The sequence below is a fragment of the Piliocolobus tephrosceles genome, chromosome 18 (assembly GCF_002776525.5).
Source record: "Piliocolobus tephrosceles isolate RC106 chromosome 18, ASM277652v3, whole genome shotgun sequence".
Taxonomy (NCBI): Eukaryota; Metazoa; Chordata; class Mammalia; order Primates; family Cercopithecidae; genus Piliocolobus; species Piliocolobus tephrosceles.
The window spans coordinates 41,645,138-41,667,375 of record NC_045451.1 but is presented as its reverse complement, the minus strand read 5'-3'; positions in this window follow the sequence as shown (position 1 = coordinate 41,667,375).

Sequence of the window (22,238 nt, the reverse complement as noted above, 5' to 3'; positions counted from 1 at the left end):
AATTTTCAATGAGTTTTAATATGTGTAATTCAACCAATAAAGTAGCCATAGCCTTAGGAGAAGATGTTATTGTGTGTGTAACTTTGGTTAAATATTATTTCAAATACTGAATACTTGCAAGAATAATACAGGAAAATGTCTTACATTTCCACTCCCCACAAAATAACCAGTTGTTTACATTTTGCCTAATTTTTTAAATCATTGTCTCTGCATCTGCATGTGTGTGTGTGTGTGTGTGCCTGTGTATATGTACACATATTTCTGTTTAAAACAATTTGAGTGTACAATTATCACACTATAAACGTATATCACTAAATATTTCTATTTAGTTTTAAAGAAAAGGGTATTCCATCCTATTACCAATGTACTATTACCAAAATCAGAAAATGTAGCATTAGTCATAACACTATCATCTAACCCACAGTCTATGTTTATTATTTTTAAATTTGTCTCAGTTTTGTTCTCTATAACTGTCCTTCTTTGATTCAGGAACACACATTAGATTTAGTTTTCATGTCTTCTTATATTTTTAATCTCAACATTTATTTTGCTTTCCTAACCTTGATAATTGTACAAGGTCAACTGCTTTATAGAATGTCCCACAATATGGGTATATTGGTCATATCCTGATTAATATATTTAGTGTTTATATTTTAGGCTGGAGAAACACAGAAATGTGATACTTTCTTTCTCATAAATTATATCAGAAGACACATCATATTACTACTGCTACTTTAATGATTTTGTTAAGGTGGGAGTCCAGCTCATTTCTTACATGGAAAGTATGATTCTTCTCTCTTGTAATAAATAATTTGTGTGTACATAATTGAGACTATGTAAACATCTTCTTTCTAATTCAACTTTTGCCAACTAATTTTAACAACCATTGAAGATTTCATATCATTTCTTGTATAATTATTAGTTAATATTCTACTGTAAGAAATAAATTTCCCTTTCTCCCTATTCATTCATTAATTCATTTATTCATGAATTTATATTAATATGGTCTTATGGATTTCTATTTTGTGCAATGGATCATATTTTATGGAATTATCATTTTATTAAAGATGAAATTGCCCTATATTTGACCAATGTTTGCTGTTTCTAGCTGATTTCTGTTTTCTTCTCATATTGCCTATCTTCTAAGCTTTTTCTTAAGAGAGCATTCATTATTATCTTTTTATTTTCATCATTTATCAATCCCTGCTCCAACATTGACAAATTTGACCCCCACTAGAAAGTGATGCCAACAATACAGCAGATAGGATTATTACCCTGGCTTCACTACTCCCCATAGGAGTCCAACTAACATTTATTCACAAGGGATCAAAACATGCTAGTAGAGAAAAGCACTTACCCACAAAGGAAGATAGTAGGAGAAAAAGAAAGGAAAAGAAATGATCTTCAAAACAGCTAGAAAATAATTAACAAAATGTCAGTAATAAGTAAGTTTTTGGCTATCACTAATTATCTTGAATGTAAATGAATTAAATTCTCCAGGCAAAAGACAGAATAGAGTAGCTAGGTGGACAAAGAAACAAGATTAAACTGTATTCTGTCTGTAACAGATTCGCTTTATCTGCAAAAACAAACAAACTTAAGTGAAGGAATGCAAAAAAAATTAATGCAAATGGAAACCAATAGAATGGAGGAGTAGTTATACTTACACCAAAAAAATATATATACTTTAAGTCAAGAAAAAAACTGCAAAAGGAGACAAAAAAGGTCAATGCATATGATAACAAGCCAATCTGACAAGAGGATATACAGTTGTTACTATACATTAACTCGATCCAGAGCACCTAAATGTATAAAGCAAATAGTAAATAGATATAAATGGAGAGAGAGACTTCAATAATGGTGGAGGATTTCAACATCTGACTCTCAGCAACAGATATTCAGACAAAAAAAATCAACATACGTTGGCTCTAAATGGCACTCTAGACCAAATGGACTTAACAGGCATTTACAGGGCATTTCAACCAATGGCTGGTGAATTCACATTATTTTTAATTGCATTTCGAATATTCTCTAAGATAGATCACATGTTAGGTCACAAAACAAACCTAGTAAATATAAGAAGACTAAAATCCCACCAAGTATTTTTTTTCTACCACTGTGATATAAAGCTAATAATAATAATAATAATAATAATAGGAGGATATTTGGAAACTTGGCAAATACACGAAAATGTAATAACTGCTTCTTAATAACCAATGAGTTAATTAAAAAAAAGAAAAATTTTAAAAGATTGAGACAAATAAAAGTGAAAATACGTATTGTAAAATAAATGGGATGCGAAAAAGCAATTCTAAAAGAGCAAAGTTTATAACAATAAATGTCTACATTAAAAAAATTCAAATAAACAACCTAACACTGACCCTCCAGTAACTAGAAAAATAAGAACAAATTCAATCCAAAATTAGTAGAAAGAAAGAAATATTTAAGATCAGAGAAGAAATAAAGAGTAGCACACTGTGCAGAAAATAAAATGTTTTTTTAAAAAGATAAAACTGAAAAAGTTTAGCTAAACTAGGAAAAAAGATTCACATAAATAAATCAGAAATAAAAAAGAGACACTGAAACCTCAGAAACACAACCATAGAAGACTATTATGAACAATGATACTCCAGCAAACTAAATAACCAAGAAACAATGAATGAATTTCTAAACACATACAACCTACCAAGATTCAATTATAAAGAAACAGTAAATCTGAAAAGATTAAATAAGGATGAGGAAATTGAGTCAATAATAAAACGTCTCTCATCAAAGAAAAGTCCAGGTTTTTGATGACTTCATTAGAGAATTCTACAGAGCATTTTAAGAATACCAGTTCCCAAAGTATTTCAAAAAAATTGATGAGAAGGGAATACTCCAAATTCATTCTACAACTCCATGTTTACCTTGAGGCCTAAAGCAGACAAAGACATAACAACAACAACAACAAAATTTACAGACCAATATTCTTGTTGAACATAGACGCAAAAATCCTCAATAAAATGCTAGTAAACTGAATTCTACAGCATATTAAAAAGATTATTTACCTATATCAAGTGAGATTCATTCCAAGATGCAAGGATGGTTCAACACATTCGAATCAATAAACATGTACATCATAGTAAGAGAATAAAGAACAAAAACACATGATCACTTTTATAGATACAGAAAAAACGTCTGGTAAAATTCAATATTCATATTGAATTTACACTTATATCCTTTAATAATAAAAATTCTTAAGAAATTCTGTAGAGAAGGAATGTACCTGAACACAATAAAAACCACATATGACAAACCCACAGCTAACATCATACTGAACAAGGAAATGTTGGAAGGATTTCCCTTAATATCTACAACAAGACAAGGATGCCTGCTTTCACCACATTTATTCAGAATAGTAGTGGAATTCCTAGCCAAGGCAATTAGGCAAGAGAAATAAATAAAAGACACGAACTGGAAAAGAGGAATTTAAGTTGTTCCATTTGCAAATAAAAGGATTGTATGTATAGAAAACCCAAAAGACTTCATCAAAAAACTGTCAGATACTGTTAACAAATTCAGTAAATATGCAAGATTGAAAATCAATGAACAAAAATCAGTAGTGTTTCTATAAACTCATAGAAAACTATCTTTAAAAGTAGTCAAGAAAGTAATCTTATTTTTAATAGCTGTAAAAATACCTGTAAGTAAATTTAAGTGTGAAGGGAAAGATCTCTATTATGTAAATTACAAAACATTGATGAAATAAACCAAAGACACAAATAAACGGAAAGACAGCTCTTGTTTATAGTATCTCTTGTATCTCTGTTATATTGGTTTGGACATGGATTTTTGGGATAAGACCTGAACACACACACAGGTGACAAAAACAAAAAAGGACTAAAGGGATTCCATCAAACTAAAAACTTCTGCACAACAAAGGAAGCAATCAACAGAGCATAGAGACAACCTCCAGAATGGGACAATATACTTGCAAAATGTGTATCTGATAAGGAATTAATATCCAAAATATGTAGAAAACTCAAACAACTCAATAGCAGAATAAACAACCAACCTAATTAAAACATGACCAAAGTTCCTAAATAGACATTTTTCAAAAGAAGGCATAACAATGGCCAACAGGTATATGAAAACTTCTCAATATCACAAATCAGCAGAAAAACACAAATCAAAACCCAAAATGAGATCTCAGTTCACTCCATTCAGAATGGCCATTATTAAAAAGACCACCTTCCAAAAATAATGTGCTGACAAGGATGTGGAGAATAGGGAGCTCTTACACAACACTGATGGAAATGTAAATTAGTGCAGCCACGATAGACAATAGTACAGAGATTTCTCAAATAATTAAAAATAGCAATCCTATCTGATCCACTAATTACACTAACAGGTACACATCAAAAAGAAATGAAATCAGTGAAGAAATATCTGCGTCCCCATGTTTATTGCAGCACTATTCATAATAGCCAATATATAGAAGCAACCTAAGTGTTGATCAGTCTTTGAATCGATGAAGCAAATGTGGAATATATGCACAATGGAGTACTATTCAGCCAAAATAAAGAATAAAATCCTGTCATTTGTGGCAATATGGGTGAACCTAGAGGGCATTATGTTAAGTTAAATAAGCCAGGCACAGAAAGACAAACACCATCTGATCTCACTCATATAAGGAAACTAAAAAAAAATTTATTCTATAGAAACAGAGTAGAATAGTGGTTTCCACAGGGAGGGAGAAGAAGAGGTTGATCAAAGGATACAAAACAAGATAAGAGGAAAAAAATTCAAGAGATCTATTGCACAGCAAGGTGACAATACGATGATTTACTGTATTCTTGAAAACATGCAAAGGGAGTGGATGTTAAGTGTTCTTATCATGAAAATGATGCCCATGTGAAATAATGCAAATTTTAATTAGCTAGATGTAATGACTCCATACTGTATATATATACTTCCAAACATCATGTGTACAAGAAAAATATATATGTTACCTTTAAAATTTAGAAAATAAAACAATCAAACAAGTAAACACAAAATATAACTCCCACTAACCTTGAGATATTTTTATTTTCTTAAGACCAGAACAAACCTAAAATAGTTTCCTAATTGTTAAACAATTCCATCACTTAAGCAAACTTACAAACTTAAAGTACTGTAATGGTTAATGTTATAAAAACATCACTTTGAAATTAAAATAGATCTACATAAGCAAAGGGGTATTTTACAGAGTTAAGTATATAAATTTTGCACATGGTTTGTTAAACTTATACATAAATATCTTATGGTTTTGATGTTATGGTACATAATATTGTTTTATATGTTATTTTCAAATTGTCCATTCCTAGTACATATAAATAATTTTTTTTTGTATATTGTCCTACTATTCTGTGACCTTGCTAATTTCACTTATTTGTTCTAAAGTATTAATAATTGCCTTGTAGTTTTCTTATAAATTTTTAAAATCATGTTATCTGAAAATAAAATTTTTACTTCTTCCTATTCCAAAATTTACGCTCTCATTTTGTTGTCTTTCCTCATTTTATTGCGTAGGGCCTTCAGAACAATACGGAATAGGTGTTCCAAAATTAGATAAGATTTTGTCTTTGATCTTAGAAGGAGGTGTTCCAGTTACTATTACTGTTTTATAATCCACTCCAAAATGTAGGATAAAAAAATATTGTATTACAATCACAGATTTTCTTGGTCAGGAAATTAATCAAGGTACAATTGATATGGGTTATGTCTGTTCTACAAATGTCAGGGGCTTTTGGAGAGAAGACTCTAGGCTGAGGAAAACTCTACCAACCTTGGTTATAATTATCTTGATGTGTTTTTCACTCACATATCTGAGTTTAACTTTTAGCTTTGTCAGCTGGGGCCTCTGCTGGGACTGTTAACCTGGGCACCTACACAAGACCTCTTCCTGTTCCATAAGCATCAACAGCATGAGAGCTGTAGAGTAATCAGATTACTTTTGTAGGCCCTCAGTGAAACGAAAGCACAGACTGCATTCAGCAAGGATAACAAACCTTTATGACTTTTGGAAGTAAAATAATATAACTTCTACTTTACTATATTGGTCAATACACTTATATACTGGAACATATTTAAGGGGAGGGATACAGACTTCATCTCTTGGATGATACAGGTCAGGTTGCAGGATGGAAAATGTCACAGTATGCTTAACATATTAAAATGTATAAAGTAAGCTGTAGCTTATTTCACCTTCCCTTTATCATATTGAGATATTTTTCTTCTATTGCTAAGTTGTCAAGATATTTTATCATAAATGCACTTGACATAATCCTGGAATTATTTTCTTTTGTTCCATTGAAAAAGCAAATTCAGTTGATTAGTTTTGAAAATTATAAATGATCCCTGCATTCCTTGATAAAATCCACTTGTTCATATGATCTTTTTCATGTATTGCTATATTTAAATTACTAACATATTTTAAAGAAATTTTGCACTTAAATTCATAAAAATGCACTGATATATTATTCCCTTATCATATATTTTGTTATCATGGCTCTCTGGCCTTGTAAAATGAATTAGAAATTGTTCCCATCTTTTCATTTTCTGAAATAAAGTGTCTTTAATTTGTTATAATTTCCTTATGAAATATTTTATAGAATTTAACAGTCAAGTCATATGGGCATGAAAAATCTTTTGTGAGAATGTTTTTAATGCAGCCATGCCTCATTTAATTATGGGGATATATTTTGATAAATATGTCATTATGGCCAGGTGTGGTGGCTCACTCCTGTAATCCCAGCACTTTGGGAGGCCAAGGCGGGTGGATCACGAGGTCAGGAGATCGAGACCATCCTGGCTAACACAGTGAAACCCCATCTCTACTAAAAATACAAAAAATTAGCTGGGCGTGGTGGTGGGCTCCTGTAGTCCCAGTTACTTGGGAGGCTGAGGCAGAAGAATGGCGTGAACCTGGGAGGCAGAACTTGCAGTGAGCAAAGATCACACCATTGTATTCCAGCCTGGGCAACAGAGCAAGACATCATCTCAAAAAAAAAAAAAAAGAAAAAAAAATGTCATTAGGTGATTTCGTCATTGTGTGAACATCTTAGAGTGTAGTTACACAAACCTAGATGGTACATCTGATTACATATGTAGGATACATGGCAATCCCTATTGCTTCTAGTCTATATAAATGCACAGCAGTTACTGTACTGAATACTTTTGGCAATTATAATGCAATTGAAAGTATTTCTGTATCTAAACATACCTAAATGTAGAAAAGATTTAGTAAAAATATGGTATAAAAGATGACATCTACACAGGGCAGCTCCATTACAATCTTATGAGACCACCATCATATATATAGTCTATGATGAACTGAAATATCAATATACATTTTTTTAAGCACTGTTGAGCTGCATTCCATAAGTATTCATGTTTTATTTTCATTATCATTTCATTGAAATACTTTATAATTTTTTGTGATTTCTTGTTCGCTTGTAGCTCATTTAGAAGTATGTAATTTGGTTTGCAAATATTTGGGCTTTTGTAGGTGCATATAATTACTTTCCAATTGCATTTTGTTGATGTCAGAGAATATTCTATGCAGAATTCCAAACTAGCCAAATAAATTGAGCCTTATGTTATAGTCTGGCATATGACCTATCTTGGGGAAAACATCATGTGCACTTGAAAACAGTAAGTATTTTTCAGTTATTTTCTGCAAAATATAATATAAATATCAAATAGTTCATAGGGCCTAATTGTGTTATTCAGATATTCAATTTCATTACTGAGAAAGATGTGCTAAAACATTTAATTATAGGTTTGTATATCTATATATCTATATCTATTTTCAATTTTATCAGAACTGCAAACCACTGCTCATCGAAATAAAAGAGGACACAAACAAATGGAAAAACATTCCATAGTCATGGATGGGAAAAATCAATATTGTGAAAATGGCCACACGGCCCAAAGTAATTTATAGATTCAATGCTATCCCCATCAAGCTACCAGTGACTTTCTTCACAGAATTAGAAAAAAAACTACTTTAAATTTCATATGGAACCAAAAAAGAGCCCATATAGACAAGACAATCCTAAGCAAAAAGAACAAAGCTGGAAGCATCACACTTTCTGACTTCAAACTATACTACAAGGCTACAGTAACCAAAACAGCATGATACTAGTACCAAAGCAGATGTATAGACCAATGGAACCAAACAGGGGCCTCAGAAATAATTTCACACATCTAAAACAATCTGATCTTTGACAAACCTGACAGAAACAAGCAATGCGGAAAGGATTCCCTATATAATAAATGGTGTTGGGAAAACTGGCTAACCCTATGCAGAAAACTGAAACTGGAACCCTTCCTTATGCCTTATACAAAAATTAACTCAAGATGGATTAAAGACTTAGATGTAAGACCTAAAACCGTAACAACTCTAGAAGAAAACCTAGGCAATACCACTCAGGACATAGGCATGGGCAAAGATTTCAAGACTAAAACACAGAAAGCAATGGCAACAAAAGCCACAATTGACAAACGGGATCTAAATAAACTAAAGAGTTACCGCACAGCAAAATAATCTATCATCAGAGTGAACTGGCAACCTACAGAATAGGAGAAAATTTTTGTAATTTAGCCATCTGACAAAAGGCTAATATTCAGAATCTACAAGGAACTTAAACAAATTTACAAGAAAAAGACAAACCCAATCAAAAAGTAGGCAAAGTATATGAACAGACACTTCTCAAAAGAAGACATTTATGTGGCCAACAAACATATGAAAAAAAGTTTTTATATTATTTATTTTAAAGCTCTGAAATTAGAGCATACATACTTATTATTGTCATATTTTTCTGATGAAGTAAATTTTACTATTTTAAAACGTTTCTCATCTCTTGAAATTTTTTTCAATAGTTTTTTTGTCTAATTATTAGTATAGTATATCTAGCTATGGTAGGGATAATAATGGCTTGCCAAAGATGTCCATGAACTAATCTCCAGAGCTTGTGAACATGTAATGACCACTGGGAATTAAGGTTGAGAATGGAGTTAAGGTTGTGAATAAATTGACCTTAAGATGAGGAGATCATACTAAGCTATCTGAGTACACCAATGTAATTATAAGAATTCTTATAAGTAAAAAAGGAAGGCATGAGGGTCAGAGTCACTGAAGAAAAAAATAGCACTTTTCAAGGTCAAATTGAAATGATGTGATTGCTGACTTTGTAGCCCAGTGAGAACCATATTGAACTTCTGATCTCCAGAATTTTAATATACTGAATTTCAATTGTTTTAAGCAACTGAGTTTTTGTTAATTTGTTACAGTGATGGTAAGAAACTCACAGACCAGCTTCCTTTACTTTTTTGATTGTATGACTTATCATTTTATTTGCAAGCTATATGTTTCATATTTTCAAATGCATAACAATAAATTTTGGTTTGTATACAATTTTGAAAACATCGAATTTATAACGAGTTTTTAGCTCAATTACATATTATGTAATTATTCACATTGCTGGATTTAGTTCTTCTATTTTGCCACTTAATTCTACTTTTTTTCTATTTATTTTTTCTGCTTTCTTTTGGGTTAAACGTATTAGTTTTCATATTCTATTTTAATTTTGCTATTGCATTTTAGCTAAAACTTATTGCATTCTCTTATATTTATATTTTTATTTTACTTTAAGTAAATGCATGTGCAGGACATGTGAGATACATGTGTAGAACATGCAGGTTTGTTACATAAGTATGTATGTGCCATGGTAGTTTGCTGCACCCATCAACCCACCATCTAGGTTTTAAGCCCCATATGCATTAGGTATTGGTCCCAACGCTCTCCCTCCCCTTATCCCCTATCCCTCTACAGGCCCCAGTGTGTGATATTCCCCTCCCTGTGTCCATGTGTTCTCATTGTTTGACTCCCACTTATGAGTGAGAACATGTTTGGTTTTATATTCCTGTGTTAGTTTGCTGAGGATGAAAGTTTGCTGAGGATGATGGCTTCCAGCTTCATCCTTGTCCCTGCAAAGGACATGAACTCATTCTTTTTTATGGCTGCATAGCATTCTATGGTGTATATATGCCACATTTGCTTTATCCAGTCTATCATTGATGGGCATCTGAGTTGGTTCCAAGTCTTTGCTATTGTAACTTGTGCTGCAATAAACATATGTGTGCATGTGTCTTTATAGTAGAATGATTTATAATCTTTTGGGTATATACTCAGTAAAGGGATTGCTGGGTCAAATGGTATTTCTGGTTCTAGATCCTTGAGGAATTGTCACAGTATCTTCCACAATGGTTGAACTAATTTACACTCCCACCAACAGTGTAAAAGCGTTCCTATATCTCCACAGCCTCACAAGCATCTGTTGTTTCCTGACTTTTTAATAATCATCATTCTAACTGGAGTGAGATGCTGTCTCATTGTGGTTTTGATTTGCATTTCTCTAATGACCCGTGATGATGAGCTTTTTCTTTCATATGTTTGTTGGCCACATGAATGTCTTCTTTTTAGAAGTGTCTGTTCATATCCTTTGCCCACTTTTTGATAAGGTTGTTTATGTTTTTCTTGTAAATTTGTTTAAGTTTCTTGTGGATTCTAGCTATTAGACCTTTGTCAGATCAGTAGCTCGGAAAAATTTATCTCATTCTGTAGGTTGTCTGTTCACTCTGATGATAGTTTCTTTTGCTGCACAGAAGTTCTTTAGTCTAATTAGATTTCATTTGTCAATTTTGGCTTTTGTTGAAACTGCTTTTGGTTTTTTAATCATGAAGTCTTTGTCCAAGCCTATGTCCTGAATGGTATTGCCCAGGTTTTCTTCTAGGGTGTTTATGGTTTGGTGCTTTACATTTAAGTCTTTAATCCATCTTGAGTTTTTTTTTGTATAAGGTGTAGAGTAGGGGTCCAAAACTTACTGCATTCTTTAATGGTTGCTCTGGAAATTCTAATGTATATTCTTAACTAATAGAACACTATTATTGTAAATACTGTAGAACTTCATGTATTGTAGGGAACTTATAGCAGTATGTTATAGTAACCACCCTTTTAACTCTTAGACATATGCATTACATATACATAGGTTAGAAACTTTATCACTCACTATAGTGTGATACACATTTTCCTTCAAACAGTTTCATATCCTTTAAATAATTTTTTAGGCTGAAGAGAAAAAACATCAGATAAAAGTGTGAACCTATAGAAATTCATAAAAACACTAGCAATGGCAAATGTGCAAAAATATGAAAAATGTAATACATTTGTTAACTTTGTTAATTTATTTTTTAGTTATGTATTTTTATTGACCTCTCTACAAATCCACTTTTTATTTTGTTCTGATTTCATAAGTATACCAGGTCAAGCTGAGGATTTTTTCCCAAACATTATACTTTTCAGTACTGGGAATTTCCATTTGGTTTCTATTATTACAGTTGCCATTTATATTTGTTAGTGCCCTTTGAAATTCCCCATCTAATCATTCACTAAAACCATATTTTCATTTAGGTCCTTGAGCATGTGCAAGAGTTTTCTAGTAGCTTTAACACTCTGGCCCACTAATTTCAAAATCTAGGTCATCTCACTATCGGGCTGTAATAACTGTCTTTCTCTTGACAGTCACATTTTACTCTTCCATCATATATTTAAAATTTATGGATCAAACATTAGAAAATGTGAATGTTTTAGAGACCCTGGGTTCTGATATCTTCTGAAAAATGTTGATCTTTATTCTAGCAGATGCTTAAATTATCTGTATTTAAATTCCAAATTCTGTCATCCTTGTTGTGGTCAGTAACTAAAGTGTCTCCTTAATTCTTTTAGCTGCTATTTTCCGCTGGGCTCCCAGGTTCTCCTCTGTGTATATGTAAGTAAAAAGTCACTATGGAGTTAGGCAGAGTTCCATGTAAATTTCGTGATGTCTCTCCCTGCAGCTACCTTCATTCTGAGATTTCTTCTTCAATTTCCAAACACTTTGGCATCTCTGATTTTTGTTTTCAAGCTCATTCCAATAAATGTGTGGTTTTCCACTTGAGTTCCAGCTTCCACTACATCAGAGAATTTTATTATTTAATACCTTAAGGCAATCTAAATTAATGACTACATAACCTCAATAAAAAAATACACAGACTAGAAAGTCAGGTAAAGCAATTTAGAGCTGTTGATCATTAATATGGCCAATTTGGTAGAAATAAGCATCTTTAAAAACTGTTTCTAATCTTCCTATATGGCTTCACTTTAATATGTACAACAATTTATAATAAAGTAAAATTTTAAGAATTAGTAGGAAAAAAATCAACTCGTACATTTTTGTAAAGCTAGGTTTTTTCATTTGGGGAAGAGGGTGGAAGGCTAGAAAAATGCTTCAATTAAGAAATTTGAGGATTAGGGGACAATGTCTCATGAGAAATCCTTTTACTTGCTCAAAAAAACTGCAATATAGAATTATCATTGAGAGCAAATTGTTAGATTACTTTATTCCACAGGATGCCAATAACTAGGTAATTTGCTCTGTGGTTATATCATAATTGCCATGTAATTAGAATAATTGCATTTTTGGGACAGGATATGCACTTACTCTATGTTGTGATTTCACTCAATAGTCAGCCTGTGTAATTCAGTTTTCAGACGTCGAAAACCTAAGATTAGGTCAAGATTTCTTCTTTCTTTATGGGTAGACACTTTTCTCATTGCTAAACTGACATTGTTTTGAAAAACCTTTTCACCTTCCTAGTTTGAGTGTCCTCACTCTATAGTAACATGAGTCTTTGGTGTTAAATGTACTAAAGCCACATCATTCACTATATTACAGAAATTCTTATTTGTTTTCCATGTTTCTGCAAAAGGTCTACTTAAATGCTTTCTACTGCCAAATCTGTATATTTCCACTCTGATTTTTCTCTTGAGCTCCAAACCTAAATATTTCAATGTCTTAATGTCCTCCACATAAATATCTAATAGATGTATCAACATGAACATGTTTAAAATTCTGTATTCCTCTCAACCCACCCTACTCTATCTTTCCTGGTCTTTTTCATAAATATGTTATTAACCCAGATGCTTAAACAAAAAGTATTATAGATTATTTATTTCTTCTGCTTTTATTCCCTTATATACTACAAAAAATACATATTTAAATATGTCCCAAACCTGAGGGATTTCACCACCTGCAATGCTACTCCCTTCATTCAAGCCAATATCTCCTCTTTTCTCAACTACACGCAGAAGTCTTCTAACTTTTCCTTCTTTGATATTTTCCCTTTTATGTTCTTCTCTCGACCTGAGAGCCAATAATCTGTATAAAATATAAATTATTTCACAAGTAGTATTGTGATGTTATATCAAAATACATAATTTATATAATTTTATTGTTTTTTTAATTAAAAACCTACCATTTGTTTCACAAATGTGGGAATTAGACTCTATCTTCTTAACATAGTCTAGAAGACACTCATAATAATGTCCCCATTAATTCCTTATTCCTCACCTCTTTGTTGTGCACAGCCATAATGTCCTCTTTAAAGCTAGTTATTAGTTTTTAGAACATGTGAACTTGATGCCTACCTTAGAGTTTTTACTTCTATACTTGCTGCATAATGTGCTTATTCTAACCCTTCCCATTTTTTTTCATTTTAGGTTTTGTGGGTACATAGCAAGCGTATATATTTATGGGGTACATGAAATCTTTTGATACAGGTATGTGATGTGTAATAATCACATCATGGTAAATGGGGCATCCATCCCCTTCAAGAATGTATCCTTTAATCCTTTATAACTCTCTTCTTCCCACTTTTTTTTCCTTGAGATGGAGTGTCACTCTGTCATCCAGGCTGGAATGTAGTGGCGTGATCTCAGCTCACTGCAGCCTCCAAACCCCGGTTCAAGCGATTCTCCTGCCTCAACCTATCAAGTAGCTGAGATTACGGGGGGTCCACCACTATGCCTGGCTAATTTTTGTATCTTTAGCAGAGATGGAATTTCATGATGTTGGCCAGGCTGATCTTGAACTCCTGACCTCAGGTGATCCACAGGCCTCAGCCTCCTAAAGTGCTGGGATTACAGGAGTGAGCCACCACGCCCTGCCATCTTCCCACTTTTTATCCAACTGCTTCATTGAGTTTTCTTTCTTTCAAATGCTAACACATCAGCATCACTTTCACTGTCCAGCCTTCCTGACCTCATCCTCACCCTATCAGGTTTCATCACTGTAGTCTCCCTTATTTTTATTCACAACATTTTATATGTAGAATTATAGATGCATAAATACAGAGATATATAATTTTGACATTTTTCTTGCTATTATAAGACTCCTCTACTAGAATGTAAGTTCTGCAAATCCTGAAACTTAGTCTCTATTCCAATGTATCCCCAATTCCAAGCAGAATATCCAATGCATGGTAGATGATCTATGATGTTGCAAAAAATCAGAATGCTTTGCAAACTGTTTTGAGCCAAAATTCCAACAGAGATAATTAAGAAAATAATATACCATCCTTCATTAAAAAATAAAGAGCATCACTACCCAAATGGAAATCAAAGATGACCTCAGACTTGTTTTGCCAAAAAGTGAAAATAAGAATTGCATGAGCCACCCATGCACATTTTCTTATTGAACTTCTTCTGTAATTGCATATTATAAATATATATACACATAGATTTACACCTATAAGAATGTGTATATATATATACACACACACATATATAATGTTTTAATAGTTTTTGTAACTACAAATGTAATTTATGCTTGTGGAAAGCGGTTTTGGGATACGTGAAAATGAGGAGAATTAAGAGGAAGAAAATTACTGATAATTTTAATTTAGAGATAATGAATGTTATAAATTCCTGTATTTTCAGTCGTTTTCATGTATTTATTTAGTAAAAATTGTACCACACTATACACATATTTTAGTCATTTTCCATGCAATTTTATGTCATGAACAGTATCTTAGATTGTGTATTCTTGTTTTATTTATTTTTGAGATGGAGTTTCACTTTTGTCACCCAGGCTGGAGTGCAATGGAGCTATCTCAGCTCACTGCAACCTCCGCCTCCCGAGTTCAATTGATTCTCCTGCCTCAGACTCCTGAGTGGCTAGGATTACAGGAGTACGCCACCATGCCCGGCTAATTTTTGTATTATCAGTCAAGACAAGGTTTCATCGTGTTGGCCAGGCTGGTGTCGAACTCCTGACCTTCGCTGATCCACTCCCCTCAGCTTCCCAAAGTTCTGGGATTACAGCGTGAGCCACCGCGCCCGGCCATTGTGTATTCTTTAAAGTACAAGTTTTGACGAAGAGTATTACTCCATCTTATAGATTTCATACACCCATGTTTTTCTGCTCCCTGTGTTTTTCTCCTCCCTTATATAGGGGTATTAGGTTGTCTCTAAGTTTTTTATAATGAAAATAGAAAGAATATTCTTCAAAAAATCTTTCTAAAAAAAAGTTTGTGAAAATTTAATTGAAATTGTGAGCTTACTCTGAATGTCTGATATTTAAGTACATGCATGTGGATATATATTTTTAAAATATATTATTTTACAATAAACCTCATATTTCTAATTAGCATGAAGCAAAGACAGGTCAATCTTACGAATTTGAGCTTGTCAGAATTTGTTGATTTTCAATTGATTTAAAACTAGTGACAGGACATTGACAAGCAGCATATTCTTTAGTGTTCCTGGTAGTGGGTCTGTGCCTTTTATGCCCCTGAACCCAGCTCACCTGCTGTCTATCATTTAGATGGAAATTTGCCAAAGACTGAATACTGAAACAATGAACAACATTCTCTTATATTCCCTATTTATATTCATACATGTCTTACCTTATTTGTAAAAAATCAAAATGGGAATTCTTCTTTCATAAGCCAGTTTGCAATGCTATTTCCACCTTCTTTTATCTCTATAATGTTCTCTTTGATTTACACATAAGAAAATGTGAGTAAAAATAATTTGGTTTCTAGACTCTCAAGAACAATACTTTCCTATATTTTCTACATGTGCTAAATATGAAACCAAAGTTTTAGACATCACTTCCTAAACTTTGTAAATGTAACTCTAAACCAAAGTCTTGCAAATGAAACGATGTACACAATATATTATGTGTTTATTGCAGGATGACCCAGAAACGTTTGTTTTCCAAAAACTATTGGATTATATATGACACATCAGTTTTATGCTTTGCACAATGTTTCATGAGTAACAGTCTTTGTTCATCAATATATCAATATTAGCTTAATTATACATGACTCAACATAACTGTGAAGTAAATGAAGAACTAAAATGTCAACAAAAGATATACAGGAACCCTATCTAGCTAATATATATGTCTTAAACTTTGAGCTATTCTGCAGAATAGACCTTCAAGGGGAACACATACATATTTTCCAAAGAAGTTGAGGAATTATTTTGAAATTGAAACTAAAATTTGCCTTTCTAGACATTTGAGGATCTGTTAGATCTTTAAATTTTGCTTCTTCAGGGAAGGTTTTGACAAGTCACACTTATGACACATTACCGATTCTAGCAGTTGCTTCTGGGTATGATGCCCACTAGCCTATGTTGTGTTCTGGTTATGTGTCTTCCTTCTCATGAATACTACAAAGATGCTGTTTCTCTAGAGTGGCTCAATTACAAGGCAGATCTGCAATTAGGCTGGGTAATATATAGAATGATGGAAAATTGTACTTTCCTTTTCTTACTGTATGGCAAAGACCAACCAGAACATCAAAACCAACCCTTTTCATTGGATCTTCTGTTCTCTGAGGGACAGCTTTGGACATCTGAGTAAGACCCTAAAATTTGCAAATCATGGTTTTAGTGATGGATTTTTATATTGTATATATTTCACTGAAAAATTAGATATGCCCATCATTTCAGTTACTTAACAGATGAATACAGTAAATAGCAATAGTCAAAATAATTGACTGCATTGATTATTGCTTGACTGACCGGCTGACTGAGTTATTCCTTTTTGAAATAGAAATTAATCCAATTAAATGAGGATTTCATTGCCCTAGTGTGTTAAATTAAGTTGAATTGTGGGGCCTGTGAGCTTCAGATGTACAGGGAAATGCAATATTAGTAGTTTATGAAAAAAAATAGCCATCTGTCCAATAAAATCCTTACCTCTAACTAAAAATATATTCTACAGTCCTAGTGAGTCTTAATTTACAAATCTACCAAAGGTTTTCACATGTGTTACTGTATTTCCATAACAACAAAAATCCAGAATCAAGTGTAAATAATTAGATAAAATATCAGTCGAGAACCAAAACCTATCTTCTTACTTAATGAATGGGCGGGCAATATGAGATGAAACAATGAGCTGCTTTATTGTACTGCCAGTATCAATGTAATTAGCCTTTAATTTCAAATGTATTCATCATTTTGTTTAGCTTTCTAATTTATTAAGGTAAATTAAAACCATGGCAATTAAACTTGTGGAAAAGTTACAATAATTGCAGAATTAGAGATACACAGATAAAGGACATATCTGAGGAAAACCATCAGTTTGAAAAGCAACAACTGCGGTCAGTGTGTCTGCTTCTTTTCCTGTCCTACCCATGTTTTCTGCCATGAAACAGAAATATGTAAGTCAAATTTGTCAAATCATGGATAAAAGATAATTTATCAAGTTTTATTGACATTTTTTCCACAAAAAAAAAGTTTTCTTTTATTTTCATGGCAGTGATAGAAAAATTACTTCCAAGCTAAATTTGGAAGGCAACACGTTGTGGAAAAATACCTTCAGCCTCACTACGTTTTTCTTGCCTCCTCCAATGACTGATTTTGGCCTCTATAAAGTTACTGTTGTGAACAGTTCTGAATTGAAACCATATGGTTAGCCGACCTCCTGGAAAATTGGCCTAACTATGCACTGATCTTTTTCTCCTAGCATAGCCATAGGATCCCAGACAACAATTAGGAATCCTCATGTTGACATCTTCAGCAGCTTCTAGAGTAGGACAAGCATACCAGATATGTCAGCTAAATTAATATATGAATACATAGAAATATTACTCATAGAAATATTATTCCAATTGACTCTTAATTTTGCTTAGTTATGAACACTGAAATCTGCAGAATGATTAAAAAACTGACATTAATTATGTCCATCTAGCTACATGCCTTCACTTCATTCATAGCGGCAGATGAACTGCACCTCAGAGGCACCATTATCCCAAAGAGTGACAAAGAGTGAGGTAAGGGAAGCTTCAAGAATCCAGTGCAGACCAGTGTAAGGATGGACACTGAAAGATCTGGAAGGAAGAAATAAAAGCTACATTTAGGGAGATCTTGTGCAGGAGGAGGATGAAGAAAAGAAGGGGACTCCTGTTGTGGGAGCCGCCTGAGACACAGACTTCTCTTGGGAGACTCCCCCTATATTCTGTTACACTATCTGATTATATGTAATTTCTGCTTTGTATGTTTGGTTATTATTTTAAATCAAGGACGGTATAATCTCTCCGACCAACCTCAGTGTATGGCAGCCTGGAGCCAAAATGTTTTATTCATGAGTGATGTCTTTTTTTAAATAAACTATAAAAATGTAAAACAATAAAAGTGATATATACCTAATAATGAGTGAACGAATAAACCCACTGGGCAACTTTGCTCTGCAAGCGGAAAAAACGGACTTGGTATAACAAATTGCAGAATTATTAATCCTGTCTGAAACCCTTTTTATAACACACCATTTCCTTTAATTCTTACTAGTTTGGCCATTATTATACACTTTTGCATTTTTCTTTGTTCTTGTTGGGAGGGGAAGTGGTGACTAGAGTGTTCTCTTGAACTTCCAAGGCCTCCGAGCAAGTTGAGGGGAAGACCCTGACCAGCTGGCAAAGGGAGAGGAGAGGGATGTCCCTGGCTGTGGAGCCTCATTTGACATCTTGATTGACAGAAACCTCCAGTTTTCCTCTAGAAGGATGTTCTTTCTCCAGGCAGGTTGGAAGAGAAGCAAACATGAGCGCTACGCAGGTGCGTGCCTCTAGTGGCTTCTAGTAAGTTTATCACCACTTACTGCCAAAGGATATTATTCTATAATCAAATAAATAAAGAACAATCTCAAATCCCTTGGATTTTAAAGGACTTCTTAGAAGGAAAAAAGATTAAAAGACATTGAAACCTTTATTAAAAAGTTATCCTCCTGTATGACGATTGTGTATCAACCTTGAATAAATAATAATAATAATAAGTTAGCCTCCTAGCAAAAGATTGCTCACATTAGCACGGGGAACAAAAGAAACACTGAACACCTACAATGTCAACACACTTTGAGGCAGGGCTATTAACAATGCAAATATGAAACTATCCAAACTTGCATTAAGAAATTAGAATGGTAGAGAAATGCAGCAGACTTGCTGTGTTTTCATTACAAGTTTTAAATGTTTTGAGAGATCTAAATTGTACCCAACTGCTTTCAGCAGCATTCTCAGATTAGGCCTCAGATTAAGACCGTAGAGGAGTGACACCCTCTTTGGTGAGTGTTCCCACGTGTGCATCAGCAGGGACACATTATACACCCAGAGTGAGAGAAGTGAAACAAGGCAAGAAGACCACAGTCTGGTTCTGCAAGGGGTTTTCTGGAGTGAAGTCTTCAGGCTATTTTTAGAATCTATAGTTATTCTCATATTGCTGTAACCCAAGAAATCTGAGCTACATACTAATGGAGAAAGGGCTGCAAGTAGGAAATAACTTTTCTAAAACCATCACTAGTCCAGATAAGGACAAGTCTGAACTAGAATCTTGGTCTTCTGACTTGATCAGAGTCCTTCAACACATTCATCACACTCTAGTTTGAGTACAGGTATGTTCAAATCTGTTTAATCTTTCAGTCACAGAACAAATATTTATTAAGCATCTACTATGTGTTAGAAAGTTCTGGAGTTTGGGGAAATTATGACATCCTATGACTTATTTTCTGGTCTAATAAACAGCAAAACAATAACAACAGCAACAATAGCACATGATTATATAACATGTTAGGCAGTGAAAAGTTCTATTAAAAAGAAATAAATCAAGATAAGAAATTTGAGTATCACAGAAAGATTGTTCTTGAGAAATAGATCAGAGAACCTTTAATAAGGAGGTAACAATTTAACGCAGACATGGAAACAGAGAATAAACCTAGTAGTAATTTTGGAGATAAGGCCACTAATCAGTGGTAAGTGCACAGGTGGGGAAACAAAATGAAACTTGGTTTAACGAAGAATCAATTAGTTAGAAAACTGGCATGGCATGGCCTGAGCAAAGAGTGTGGCAGGAAGTCTGGGGAGATGAGATTACTGGGTGGTCAGGACCAGATCTCACTGGGTCTTATGGACATTTGTTCTGTGCTTAGATTTTATATTAAGTGTCACAGGAAACCTTGGCAATTTTTAGGAAGAGCTTTGAATGTACATTTTGAAACAGTTACTCTAGCTATTGTGTTGAGAACAGAGACTAAGAGATAAAGAATGGAAGTGAAGAGACCTGTTAGGAAGCTGATATAATTGTTCAGGAGGAAGAGAAGGAGATGATGGAAACATATTAGAAAAGTTACTATGCAGTTGATGAGAAGTGACAGATTCAGGATGTATAATGGGAAAAATGAGCCTACATTATTTGTTCATCGCTTGGATGTGAAAGGAGGTGAAGGTAGTGGTAACAGGGGTTCATCCGAACAACTGTGTGCCTTTACTGGTATATAGATAACCATTTGGAGTCTATTTTAGATATGCTATGTTTCTGATGCTTTGTAGATATCTACATGAATGAATTGCCCATCAGCAAAAATGCTGGATTTCATACACGAGTGATAATAGGGATTCCAATAATATGTTAGATTATTACCAGAAACATAAATTCAAATGTAGCCAACCTGCATACAACAATATTGACTAGCAGCAAATACTCTAGTTATTTTCAGAAAGCAGGACACTTCATTTTTATAATAACTCGAAGAATGTTCTATTATCGTTATTTCTCTCTCTCTCTCTGTGTTTCCCTTTTTAAACATAGAGGCAAAATAGATGGGAAGAAAAATTAGATGGGAAGGAAAATGTGCAATAATATGCTACTACCTCTGGACTTAATTCCCAGTAGGTTGTCATTATAAAATATCTACAAGAGATAAATGTCAGTGAAGATTAGAAAAAATAAGGTACTTTATGGGCTTTCAAGTTGGAGATCTAGGTACATTTTGGCTAATTAGCCCAACACAAATGTCTATGGGTGTGATTTTCTATGCGCAATGACTTCACAGGCAATTCAATGCCACTTAATCAATCCCTACCTCATCTCCTCTACTTCTCATATACACTGGTAAACCATCTCCCAATACATTTGGGAAACTGAGGCCCAAAACTGATGCCTAAAGAGCCCTAGTGATTACATGGCATTCTGTATATATTACTATTGATCGTAATTAATATATTTAATCATAATTTTCTCTTCACTACTTGGTGAGCTCCTTTAGAAAAGAGAATTTGTGGTTTTCTTGTAGATGTTCCTAGAATTAAGCACAACGACTCACACATAGCATGTGTTCAATATATATTTGTTATACACATGAATGAAAGACACTTGTCCATTATACATTGATGGGAACCACATTTCGATTAAGACATTGATGAAGAGAAAGATAACACTACAGTTTCATCCAAATGAAACTATCAATTTACTTTCTATTTTAGGATGCAGCATCTCTAATAACTAGAATTGTGAAAGCACGGAGTTTGGCTAGTTCATTGAAATTAATGAGAATTTGCATATCAGCTTGTGGATTACTAGTCTTGTGTTCTTCTTGAAGCTTGGTAGATGGGAAAAATGTTTTAACACCCATAATAGAAATTATTTTGAATGTGTGATGTATATTGCAATCAGCAATTTGCACTTAGATGGCACATATTTAATAAACATATGTTGAAAATGTAAGTGCATATAGAAATAGCTAAATAAGTTAATGGATCATATAATACCATAAATAAGCATTCAAAAACATGCACAAATTGTTAGGGATTTATCCCTAATATGTGAGAATAATTTAAGGGGAAATATGATATCAGGTCTTTGCAGATATAAAATATTTTTCTGAATGGACTTTGTGTTTGGGTCATTGTCCCATTTCTCCTGTTCTTATGCAGCAGATTAGCAATTTATTTCTGCCTTGTCTTACTGTTGATCAATATTTCCCCATGCCTCTTGTATTCTGAAATATGCAGCTCCTGAACCTCAGTTATCTCCTTTTTAACAGTGGCATCTTTGGGTGAAA